The sequence below is a fragment of the Equus caballus genome, chromosome 22, assembly GCF_041296265.1.
Source record: "Equus caballus isolate H_3958 breed thoroughbred chromosome 22, TB-T2T, whole genome shotgun sequence".
Lineage (NCBI taxonomy): Eukaryota > Metazoa > Chordata > Mammalia > Perissodactyla > Equidae > Equus > Equus caballus.
In genome coordinates this window covers 21,303,558-21,316,246 of record NC_091705.1, presented here as the reverse complement: position 1 = coordinate 21,316,246, position 12,689 = coordinate 21,303,558, and the positions used below count along the sequence as shown (strand labels likewise).

At 54.3% G+C, this 12,689-nt stretch overlaps 1 long non-coding RNA gene across 1 annotated transcript; it reads left to right on the top strand.

Moving 5' to 3' along the window:
- The first annotated feature begins 702 nt into the window (after positions 1 to 702).
- LOC138920175 (uncharacterized) lies at positions 703 to 8,885 on the top strand. The gene is made up of 4 exons (XR_011430917.1): positions 703 to 1,351; positions 2,199 to 6,115; positions 6,772 to 6,824; positions 7,571 to 8,885. It is a non-coding gene; the product is annotated as an uncharacterized lncRNA (long non-coding RNA).
- Positions 8,886 to 12,689: the final 3,804 nt, after the last annotated feature.

Sequence of the window (12,689 nt, the reverse complement as noted above, 5' to 3'; positions counted from 1 at the left end):
TAATGCTGCAATGAACATAGGGGTCCAATATCTTTTCAAATTAGTGTTTTCATATTCTTCATATAAACACCCAGAAGTGGAACCACTGGATCATATGGTAGCTCTATTTTTAATTCTTTGAGAAATCACCATACTGTTTTCCATAGTGGCTGCACCAGTTTGCATTCCCACGCAATGTATGAGGGTTCCCTTTTCTCCACATCCTCTCTGACACTTGTTATTTCTTGTCTTGTTAATTATAGCCATTCTGATGGATGTAAGGTGATATCTCATTGTGGTTTTGATTTGCATTTCCCTAATGATTAGTGATGTTGAACATCTTTTCATGTGCCTCTTGGCCATCTGTATGTCTTCTTTGGAAAAACGTCTGTTCAGATCCTCTGCCCATTTTTCAATAAAGATTCCTTGAGTGACCAACTCCAAAGCCAGGTTTCTGCTCTCCTCTGGACAGTAGTGTGTGTGTGCATGTGCACACATGTGCGAATATGTGTGTGTGTGTGCTGGGCAGGCCGGGAATGTGAGCCAGCTGGGTCGTCCTCCTGAGACTCATTTCCTGGGGTGTAGACAGAGTTCGCAGAGGGCTGAGTGCATGCCACTGGCAGCATTGACATATTACATAATCTGGCAGCGGGCGGGGGCAAGAGGGGCAGGCAGGGCCTTTATTCTGCGTTTGCCCAGAGAAGCTTCCCCAGGCCACATCCCGAGCTGCCAAGCCTTCAGCTTTGCGCTCTCTAATCGCCCCGACAGGGCCCAGTGCCCATTCACCCTGCCCACTGGCTCTGAAAGGAACCTGCATGGATGCTCGGGGCCTGGGAGGAGCACAGGTGCTGGTGTGTCCGGACGCTGTTGCCTGAGGCCTCAGCCCTGCCTGGGCATTGGTGACGCTGGGAGGCTGAGCTCACTTGTCCCCCTGCCCACACATGCCCTGGGCTCCAGGTGCTTACTTGGAACTCTGCCTATCTGCCTGCTGACTTTCCTGTGCTCGGACTCATGGCCTGAGCTGCCTTGAGGGGCACAACCCAGCACCTCAGGCATCCTCTTAGCCACAGAGTGACCAGGGCAGGTCATGGGGTTCTGCCAGCCTCAGCATCCTCCTGTGTCTGCCAGGGAGTCCTAGTGGTAACTGACCACACACGGTTATGGGTTGTAATGCACATCAGAGGCCCAGCTCCCTCTCAGAGGTCAGCAAGAGAGAGCTGCTGTTATGGTTCCAGTCATGGAGGGTCTACTCTGAGCCAGGCTGCAGCCAACGGCTGGGGATCCAGAGTCACGCATGCAATCTGCTTCTTCCTTCTTGGCACTTAGAGCCCAGTGCAGGGAGACAGACATCAATAAAAGTATGCAGCAGGCGGTGAGTGCTTCGAAGGGGAGAAATCAGGGCAATGGGACAGAGAGGGTCGGGCGCCAGGGTGCTTCCCCGCAGAGTGACGTTTGAGGAGGGGCCTGGCTGAAGTGAGGGGTAAGCTGGGCGGATGGCTAAGGAGGGGGAGCAGGAGGTACGAAGGCCCTGAGTGGAGGATCTGGGTGGGTTGGAGGCCAGGGTGGCCGCAGCAGAGTAAGCGAGGGGAGGAGATGAGGTTGGAGCATCAGACCACGCAGGGCACTGCAGGCCACTGCCAGGTCTTTGGTGTCTCCTCTGAATGGTAGGAGGAGACTTCGGAGGGTTTGAGCTGAGTGATAGGATCTAGATGCCATTTTCAGAAGGTCCCTCAGCTTCTATGTTGGGCGTAGATTTGGGGTGTGGGGTAGTTAGAGAAGCGGGGGGCGAGGGGTGTGGGGAGGCCAGCACCGTAACCCTGGGAGAGGCGGCCGTGCTGGGCCTGGTGGAGGTGGAGGTGGGAGAGGGAGCCAGAGTCTCCTCTGAGATTCTGAAGGCAGAGCCACCAGGATTGGCTGACATTGGACTTGGCAGAGGGGACCAGCTACAATAATGACAACTAGTGACTAACCCTTTCTCAGGGTCCTGCCCTTACGTACAGGAGACATCTCTAATGACCAGCACCCTGAAAGCAGCACATTATTGTCCTCATTTTAAATATGGGGACGGGGCACAGTGAGAGGGGGTTACTTGAACCTGGTTCAGCCTAGGCATGGACACAGAGGGCTGTCACTACCTTTCTCAGAGAAATTTCCTTCTCAGGGTGGTGGGGTCCCAGGCCAGGGCTCACATCTGCCTTTCAAACTCTTCCTTCTACCAGAAGGACACAGCCAGACACCACTTCCCCATCACATGACGGGGCTTGTGAAATTGCCACACCTTCAGCCGTCTGTGCCGCAGCCACCTGCCCGGGGCCTCAGCCCTGCATCCAAACGTGCCCATGACTCCACTCGTCCATCCAAGGGCACCTCAAGGTCAACAGGTTGAAAGTGGAGCTGACCTCACTCCGCATCCTCCCTCCTTCACACTGTTCCTCGCAACTCTGGGGCAAGGCCACCACATGCCTCCCTCAGCGCTTAGCAGATATTAGCTGGCTGGCTCCTGGCATCTGCCCTACGAGGTAGCACCATGGATAGTCCCACTGTGCAGATGAGAAAACCAAGGCACAGAGAAGAGAAGTGTTGCCTAAAGTCAGCTGGCTGCTGGGCGGCAGGGCTGGGGTTGAACCCAGGCTGCCCCCTACTGCAGAGCCCACCCTGGGCTGCCCCCCATCAGGACCAGGAGGAGGCTCAGGCCCCAGGAACACAGGCTCACCCCCCACCTGGCCTTCCCACAAAGTACCGCCGACTCTGGTGAGGAGCTTCTATCCTGCCCATTTTACAGATGAGAAAACCGAGGTCAAGAGCTGCTGAGTCATTAGCCAATTTGGCACCACTAGGCAGCGGCAGAACAAGGGCTGGACTTGCGTCTGTCTGACATGGAGCTCATGCAGACCTTGAGGAAGATAGTTTCTTCAATGAGCCTGTTCTACGTGACCATTAAGTGGAAGGGGAAGGGGGAGAGGGGCAGGATCCCCCGTGTTCGCTGCCCAGCCTGGGGGAGTCCCGAGAAAGCAAATCCGCGGCTTACTGTACACTTTGGGGTTTTCCTCTGGGTGGAAAGAGCAGTTCATTATCTAGGTGGCCGCTGCGTTCCGCCACCTGAAACGTCGATAGCCGAGGTAATTGGGGGCCTCTGTCTGGCCGCTGGGTCCCTGGGAAGATTTTTCAGGTAGATTTCAGCCGGGAGCGCTCACTTCTACTTTGAATGTAAAATGCATGTGTGAAGCGCTTTCTCTGAAGTGGGAATAGGTAATTGATTTTTTAAAGAAGGCGACCTTTCTGGGCTCTGGAAACCGCTTTCAGGCTCCTTTCTTATTTTTCTGGGCACAAAGGCAATTATCCCAGGTCAGCACTCCACACAGGAAATGGGACTCGCTAATTTTGCACAACAAATGTTTCAGTGTCACTCTACAAGGATTATTGTATCAGCTTGTTTCACATCAGACAGAAAACCAGGCCCTGCCTTAAACAGGGGCCTGAGGTGAGAGATTCCAGAGGGTGGGGAAGATCCCCACTCTGCCTCTAGCCACCGTGCGCTGCGTGAGAGGCTCTTGCCCTCTCTGTGCCTTAGTTTTCTCGTCTGGACAATAGCCATCATCCCAGCAGCCACCTCTAATAATCCCCGCGGGTGGTAAATGGTGAAAATGGCCACACATTATCCCCTTCCTCCATCCATGCCCTTTGGTGGCCCCCCCTCACCTTGACTCGGGGCCCAGCTGTGCGACTTGCTCTGGTCAATGGGACACAGGCAGAGGCTTGCAAAGCACGTGCTGTTTGGGACTTTGAGACCACCATGTGAATGAGCCGAGCTGGCCCACCGGAGGACGGGAGTCCACGTGAGACAGAGATGGGCCATCCCAGCAGAGACGGCCAGACAGCACGCGAGGCCGTGCTAGACGTTCCCGCCCCAGATGGGCTAGTCCAGAAGAAGAGCTTCCCAGTAGACCCACAGAATTGTGAGAAATAATTGCTTGTTGGAATCCACAGATTTTGGGGGGTGCTTTGTTCCACAGCATCAGCTAGCTGATCCATCCCCTCTTCATCTGGTTCTCCATTAGGTTCTTTGGTACTCGCGTAAAAGGAGGATTTATTGGGAGATTATTAGGGATCAGAGAATTGACCTAAAGGCTAGAGAGCCAGGCTGGGGGTCAGGCAGGAATCAAACCGGCAGCTACGTGATTGTCGGGGCCCTGCCTGTGGGAGGAGCGACTCCACCAGTCCTCCCAACCTCGAGTCACTCTGCGCAGGAGTTAAAGTCCCAGGCGGCTGATGAGGCCACATGTCTGGGCTCGGTTGTGTGGTTGCAGTAAGAAGCAGGGCCAGAGGGAAAGACCCCACAGGGCAGTGATAAAGCAGGAAGCCTCCGGGCCAGCCTACCTCAGTCCCACTCCCCTTCGGCTGCAGACGAGCAAGCTCCTCTCCAGGCCTCTGCAGACGGGCCGGGAGCCGCATCTCTACGTCCCTGGGTAACTGCGAAGATGAAATGAAGCGGTGTGTGTAAGGCTGAGAACAGGACCTGGCATTCAGGAAGCACCCAGTAAACGTTCCTTGGTATTATTATTATTAATTGTTATTATTATTATATTCTGTAGTGGGAGGGGAGAGCTACAGAAATTATCTAGAGGGATCTGTCATATTGCTAAGGCTCCACGCAATGTGGGAAAGGTGATCTCCTTAAAGGAAATCACGGCATTGTTAGGAAGGGGAGGATGGCGGCTGGCCCGACCAAATTTGATAAACGTCCCCACTGCGGGTGCTGTGAGCACTCAGCTTCGTCATTCCTGTCACTGAGCCGAGTGCTGTGCAGGAGGACAGAGACACCTGCCACCATGGACCTAGTCCCTGCCCCCGGGGCTGACCTTCTAGCTAGGGGGAGGCTGGCACTGAATAAGTGAGTCGGTGAGTGACAGGAGGACTCCTGAGAGCACCAGGTGCCAGGACGAGTGGGAGAGAGGGACGAGGCGCTGCTCAGGCCACGTGATGGGATGAAGGGAGGCCCTCGTGGTACTGGCCTAGAGGGAGTGAGTTACCGTCCTATTAGCTGCTGCTCGGCGCACGCGAGGTCCCAATGTACTCCTCCGTGTTGTCTCTCTCCCCTCCCCCTGGAAGCCCCAGGTGGGGATGTGGAGGCCGGGCTTCTAGGCCTTGCTGGGCTCTTTGGGAAAGCCCCTTCCCCTGGGTGAGCCTCAGTTTTCACGTTGATGTAATTAAGATGCTGAAGGGTGGGCAATCTTTCCAAAACATCCTAGCCTTCCTTTGTTCCTTGTAAGACACAAATAAAATGGACGAAAATGGAGGAGGAGTCACAGAGTCCCACTTGTGAGCTCAGCTTTTCTGTCACCTCCCCTCCGAGGCCCCTGAGACACTTCTGCAGACACCTAAGGCCCCAAGGAGTCCCACCTGCAAACACAAGTGTACATAAACGATGTCTTGGAATGGACAGATGTGGCTAGAATACTGGCTTTGCCGCTTTCTCACTGTGTGATCTCAGGTTAGTCACTTGACCTCTCTGAACCATATGCATCATCTCTCCAGTGGAGACGGGAATGAGGAGATCAATCTGCGTTCTAGAGCCCACGCTCCACCACTGACTTGCTCTGTGTCTTGGCAACTCCCTTCCCTTTGCTGAGCCCCAAACGTGATGACGGATAGGGATCTTTCATTCTAGCCTCTCCTGGGGCTGCCTCTCAAGGGGCATGACAACTTACGGAGTCCCCAAAGTACAGCCTGTCCCCTCCTCCCTCCCAGGCTCAAAGAAATCTAGGAGGCCACTGGCAGCCCCCACAGCCCAGAAATAGCAGGCCAGCTGGTGGGCGGCTGACCCTGAGGCCCAGGGCCTGAGCTGAGGCCTGTTGCCTGGCAACAGGCAGCATCCCACACTGTGGGTGGCCAAGGGTTCCGGTGGTGGCCCACGTCACCAGCCCAGCCGAGATCTGCCTGGGCGCTGCGAGGGCAGGTGGAGAGTCCTTGGAGGCCTGGGAGCAAAGCTCCGTCTGCAGGGGATTTTCATGTGGTTGTCCCCGCCCCCAGCCTCCAGCATCTCCTAGACGTGCCCAGGTTCTTCTGGGTCGTTATTACTATCTTTAATCCTCACGAGAACTCAGCACACAGCCATCATCATTCCCCCTCTGCACAGGTAAGGAAACTGAGACTTGGCCCGGCCAAGGGTCTTGCCAGAGTCAGGTGGTAGGTCAGCAGACAGCCCCTCAACTGTGGCCTGAAGAGAGGAAGGTGCGGAGGGGCCTGAGGACTTGGTGGGTTTCGGGGCAGGTTTTGGGGGAGAGGTAGAAGTGGGGAGGTAAAGAGAGAATCGTCTGTGGGCCTCATGCTTCCCAAGTCCTGGTGATATAAGGTCCAGGGAGCAACCGCGGCGGAGGCGGCCGTCCCCGGAAGAGAAGTGGTCAACGTCCTGAGCTGCGCGGGGTGGGACGGGCCTGCACCGCATCTGGGCCACGCCTGCAGGAGGCAGTCCCTTCAGTGGACACACTCAGGATCTTGGACCTGAAGCATTGAGCCTCTGGGTCCATTTCTACGGAATCCGCAGCCTACTGATCCATTTCTTCAGACCCCACCTCATCCTTCCTTGGCCAATCCAGCTTGGCTCTTTAGGGAGTGCTTCGGGGTCTGGGACAAAGACCCCTGGCCTATGCATTGCACAAACCTCAGGCTCCAGCTTCCATGTGTCTGCTCGCTGTCTGTGCGACCCTTCACAAGGGAGTTGGCACTTCTGTGTGTTACGAGGATTTCTCCTGAGGACACTTCATAATGGGTATCCTTATTTTTATTCCACAGTTGAAGACAAAGACTCAGAGAGGTTCAGCAACTGTGCCAAGCCCACACAGCTGGTAAGGGCAGGGCTGGGATTCAAGGTTATTATTCCAGTTATCTCTTGCTGCACAACACACTACCCCACGACGTCATGACCTAAAATAGCGACACTTATTGCGTGCGTGAATGTGCAATTTGGGCAGGCCTGGTGGAGACAGCTCAGCTCTACTCCAGCTGGCGTCAGCAGGGTTGGCTCAGAGGCTGGGGCTGGAATCTTCTGAAGGCTTCTTCACTTGTGTGCTGTGTGGCTGGTGCTGGCTGCTGGCTGAGTCTCCAGTGGGGCAGCTTGCCATGGGGCCTGGGCTTCCTCACGACATGGCGCCTGGGCTCCCAGAGCCGGAGTCCTGAGAGGGTCTGTCTCCCTCATGTCCCGCTGCCTGGAAGGACTGAATGAGTGGAGAATAAAGCTCCAGGAGGAGGGAGGAGCCTGGTGCTGATGGCCTCCATATAGGGTCCAAGCAGAATGTTGTCTCTGAAGCCTGAGTAGGCCTGGAGGGCAGCTGCTCCCAGAACCTCTCTCCGAAAGGAAGAGGCGGGAGGAGGGGCTGGCCCACCAAGGTCTCAGCTGGTCCAGTGGGCCAGGGAGCTGAGACAGAGGCCCCAGGCAGAAGCAGGCCTTTAAAACGCAAAACTGCCCCTGACACAGCTGCTCCCACTTAGAAGCCTCGCCCCGTTCAGGCCAGGAGCCCAGGAGCGCCCGTGCTTCCTCCTCTCGCCTCACGCCCCACAGTCGAAAATTTATGAGTCCATCTCCTTCCCGCAGCTCCACATCACGCCCGGGATCGGCTACCGTCAGCTCTTGTCTGGACCATTGCCGCAGCCTCACTGTCTCCCTGCTCAACTCCAAGTCATTCTCTGCTCAGCAGAGGAGAGTTCCTAAAACTGCAAACCGAACAGCACATCACGCCCTGTTTAGAGTCGGAGGACTTCCTATCCTTGGACTCAAACTCACTCTCAAACTCCTGCCCGCGTCCCCGCAAGCCCCTTGCCCACTTCACTCCCTCTGCAGGAACGAGGAAATGACCTCCCACATCTTTGAGTGGTGGGTTCCTTCCTCGTCCTTCTGGCCTCAGCCCCAGCGCCACCTCCTTGGAGAGATGCTCTCTGACTACCTGGTCTGAATAAGTCTTGACCCCAGCCTGAGGTCGTCTTGATCACCCTGTGACATCACTGTATTTGTTGGCTGGCTTTTTTCTTTGTCTCCCCTCTCCTCAGCCCTGGTTCATGAAAGCAGGGACCACATCCGTCTGGCTCTGTGTCCTAAGAATCGAGAGCAGGGCTTGGCACAGAGTGGCCACTTAACGAACGCTTGTGAATAAGTGAGAGGGTCGAATGAATAAGTGCACCCATAGACTCTCACTCCGGACACTCCAGCACATGCTCAGACCCTCTCCCACACTTGCAAACACTCACACTCATCCACACCTGGCTCACACCTTCAGACACTCCCAGACGCATCCTGCCAAGAATCTCTGCCATGCTCAGGAGCCTGTAACCAGTGACGCTGCCGCCCCCTCCTGGAAAGATTGGGGAAGTGCAGCCAGGGTCTGGCCCCGGGAAGTCAAACCAAGCGCGGGAGAGAAGCGGGAAATGCATGACTCAGGCGAGTTGCTCCCCGATTCCCCTTTCTAAGCCAAATTCAGGGTCATTGTCACAGGCCTGCAGGGTAGATGTGTAATCAATGTTTGTACCCTCAGAGGTTTGGAATAGCATGTGAAAGGCTTCGAATGCCAGGGTGAAGCCTGGATTTTGTCCTGTAGTTTACAGGGAGCCATCGTGAGTTTTTGAGAAAGAGAAGGACAGGATCAGAACTGTGCTTTGGAAAGATAAACCAGACCGTGTGCATTCGTTTGTTTATTTGTTCATTCATTCATTCCTCTAACAGTCTCAGAATCCGGCAGTGAGCAAACAGAGGTGCCATTGGCCTTCATGGAGCATGGTCTGGGGTAGCATGTACAGCAGTGGAGGTTCGGACACAGAGGGGGCGTCACTCCTCTCCTAGGCATGGTGAGTCCTGGGGTGAGGCGAGCTCATATAAAAGCCCAGCTCCTGCCCAGGTGAGCCCTGTAGGCGGTGCAGAGGTGAGAGTCTGCTCAGCACCCGAGCAGGCGCAGACCTGGGGCGGGCCAAGTGTGGTGCTCTCCCACTCCCTCCAGCTTGCCTGCCTCAGGAGCCACATCTGTAGATTTTTTTTCCAGTCCAATCAAATAGATGCAAATTGCATGCAAATGTATGCAAGAGGTCCTAATTCAAGGTGTGTTAAATGTATTATGATCTGCCTGCTGCAATTATTGTCAAACGCAGCACTGAAGATGTGACCGACATGAAATAGTGGACTGATTTTAGTATCAGACAGCATAATCACTTCAGGGACAAGCTGAGGCAGAGCCCAGGGACCCAGACACGCTGTACGGGGAGATGCCCATGTGGGTAGGTGTTTGTGGAAGATTCACAGCACTCAGGAGGCGAGAAAAGAGGAAGGGACAAACTCCATCCCCAGCCAGGGCTGGAGCTTCCGTCCTTCCTTCGAAGGAACGTGGACGAGGGGTTAGAAGTCCTGGTCCCACTCCCTGCCTGGGCTGCTTGGCAGCTCTGTAACTTCCAGCCTGTCACTTCCCCATTCTGTTTTCTCATCTGTGCAGTGGGGACAGTGACAGGGAAGCATGAAGGAGACTATGGCAGGTGTCTTAGGTTAGGATCCCCAGGAGGTGAGCCTGAGACGAGGATTCCTGTGAAAGTAAAGAAAGGATTCCATATACTATAGTATAACATAACCTGACATAGTCTACTTACTGTGAAGCATCCCCAGGAGGGCTGGTAGAGGATGGGAGACCAGGACATGGAAGGGACAGAAGCCAAGCAAGGGTGTGTCATCTCAAAGCCCCGCTTTGGATGGATCCTGCAGCTGTGCCTGGGAGACAGTGCAGGTCACGTCTCGGAGTCGTCCCACTGTGGGGCAAGGGAGCTGGGGTGTTTATACTCCTGTACTCACCAGTGACTGGAGGACGTGAGTTCCCCTCAGGAGGTCATGCACTTCCAGCTCCCTGTAAACGCAGGCCCGGCGCCAGCCTCTGAGAGACACGGGTGCTGGCTGCCCGCGGTGGAAGCATCTGCTCCAGGAAGGGAGGTGCTCTGTAAACTGTAAGTGCTGCGCCAGGCGTGGGAGGGTCCTCACCTGTGCTCTTCTTTGAGCTCACTGATCACCCTCAGGCAAGTCATCTCACCTCTCTGGAGACCCACTTTGTTGGAAGAAAGAGACTTCTGAGGAAATGAAAGCACCGATACCCACGGGTTGTCACGAGGGTAGGAGCAGTTGGGAAATGGTGTCTATCTGGTGGGGAGTCTGGGGATCAGCTGCCTCACACACTGCTGGCGGGAGTGTCAAGTGCTCTAACCGCTACGGAGGGCCAACGCGGTGGTATCTGTCAAAGTTGCAAATCCACGAATCCTTCAACCCAGCAGTTTTATTTCTAGGATGTTGTCTTACATTTATACACGCACACACATGAAACAATCAGTTTATCTGTTGCAGCACTGTTTGTAATCGCAAAGACATTAAAATAACCTAGTTGCTGAATTATGTACACACATGTAATGGAATATTCTGCAACCAAAACAAAAAGGGAACCAGGAAGTGCTCTCTATACTGTTATTGGATGATCCCCAAGCCCTATAGTTACATTATAAAAAGCAAGATAAAGAAAAAATCAGGATAAAGGACAGTGTGTATATTTGACAAACTCTTATATAGCCAGGTATAGTCATGCACCGCATAACAATGTTTCAGTCAACAATGGACCGGGTGTACGACAGCGGTCCCATAAGTTTAGTACCATAGAGCCTATGTGTGTAGTAAGTGGTACCATCTAGGTTTGTGTAAGGACACTCTCTGATGTTCGCACAGTGATGAAGTCACCTAACGACACGTTTCTCAGAATGTGTCCCCGTCGTTAAGTGACACGCAACCGTATTGTCTTATATGCTTTCTAAATATGAATTCACTTGGTCTTCTTAGCAATCCTATGAGATAGGTGTTCTTATTATGTCCACTTTGCAGATGAGAAAAGTGAGGCACAGAGAGGTTAAGTAACTTGACCAAGGTCATGAAACAAGAAAATGGCAGAGCCGGGGTTTGAGGGGTGGACGGGCTGGAGACTGCGCTTTTTATCACTACGCTGTATTTCCTCTCCGTAGCTGGAGATTACTCCTAACTAAAAACTATTTTCCTGGCCAGTGATTGGTCTGAGAAGGCCACATGCTGCACTTCTGGCCAATGGGGTGTGAGGGGATGTCTGCGGGGCACTTCTAGGAAAGATTTTCTCATTGATTCAAAGAGATGCCCAGAAACAGTCTCCTCTCTTCCCGATGTTTTCGTGATGAAGCTGACAGTGGAGGCAGCCACCTAGTGACTGGGAGCGGCCAGGCCTGAAGACAGACTCGTGCTCTGAGGATGGAGGACTGGAAAGACAGACGGAACCTGGGTCCTTATAATGCCCTCGAGCCGCTGAGATAACCAGCCCTGGGCCCTCCTGTGCTGTGAGATAAGCATCTTTACTGCTTCGGGCAGTGGTTCTCAAAGTTGAACGGGCATTAACATCACCTGCTAAAACACAGCTGTCTGGACCCCACACCTAAAGTTTCTGATTCAGTAGGCAAAGCCAAGAATTTGCATGTCTAACAAGTTTCCAGTGATGCTGGCTGGCCTGGCAACCACACTTTGAGAACTACTGTTTAAAGCATTTTGAGTTAAGGTTTTTGGTCCATGAAGCCAAAAGCATCTTGAGGCATCCTGTGACCTGGAGCTGCGTGCCTCCCAAATCCTCTGGAGTAGGGGAAGCCAGAGGTCACAGGTCGGAGAGGCAACACAGGGCGGTGGAATGAGCACCAGAACGGGAGTCAAGAACCCAGGATGCTCCAGCCCTTCCTTGTGACCTTGAGCAACGGATTTCTTCCCTGCGGGCTCTGTTTCTCCATCCATCAAATGGGAAGGAGGTTGGACGAGATCACAGCTAACTTTCCTTCTGGCTTTGACACTCTGTGTTCCAGAATTCACCAGAACGGAATGGTCTGCCCTTGGGGACTCCTCCGGTGGTGTGGAGCCAGGCCCCTTCATTGTGCCATCAGCTCCTCTCTTGTGCCCGGGGGGAGGCTGCAGGCTCCTGCAGCATTAGGCGTGGGGAGGCAGAGTCAGATGCCACAGTCATTTTGAACACATTAAAGTTCCAGGCAGAAAGCTCTTTTGCAGCCTGAGTTTGAGCTGGGAAAAGAGAGGCCGGAGCCAAGCCTCTCCCCATGGGGATTTCGTCTCCCCCAGCTGGAGCTGGGGTGAGTCATAGCCGGCATCCGAGGGCGAGATGCCCAGGCCCGTGGGAGCCTCTCCCCAGGGGTTCTCACTTTGAAGGTGTTGGGTAAACACAGACTTTGGCCCGATTTCTCCCTCCATATCCAATCAGTCACTGAGAACTGGCTTCCACCTCCTCAGTGTCACTCCAATCTGCCAGGTTGTCCCTGTCTCTCTGCCCTGGATTCTTGGAATCAGCTCTGACTGGGCTCGCAGCCTCCGGTCTTGCCCCCTGCGCCCTCCTGCCCCACAATTAACACCTGATACGGCCTCTGGAAAAACCTACACTCCTGAGCAGGGAACACCCACATGGCCTTTCACAGTCTGGCCCCCGCCACCTTCTCTGGCATCCCTGTGCTTTCTACGCTCCAGCTGGAAGAAAATACTACAGTTTCCAGAATGTTCCGGGCCCTCTTTCACCTCTGAGGCTTTGCACATGCTGTGTCCCCTGCCTGGAACATAATGCTTTGCATCCTCCCTCCCTCCAGGCAGCCTCTCATGTCTCAGCGTGGATCCCACACCAGTAAGTACCCGATACCTG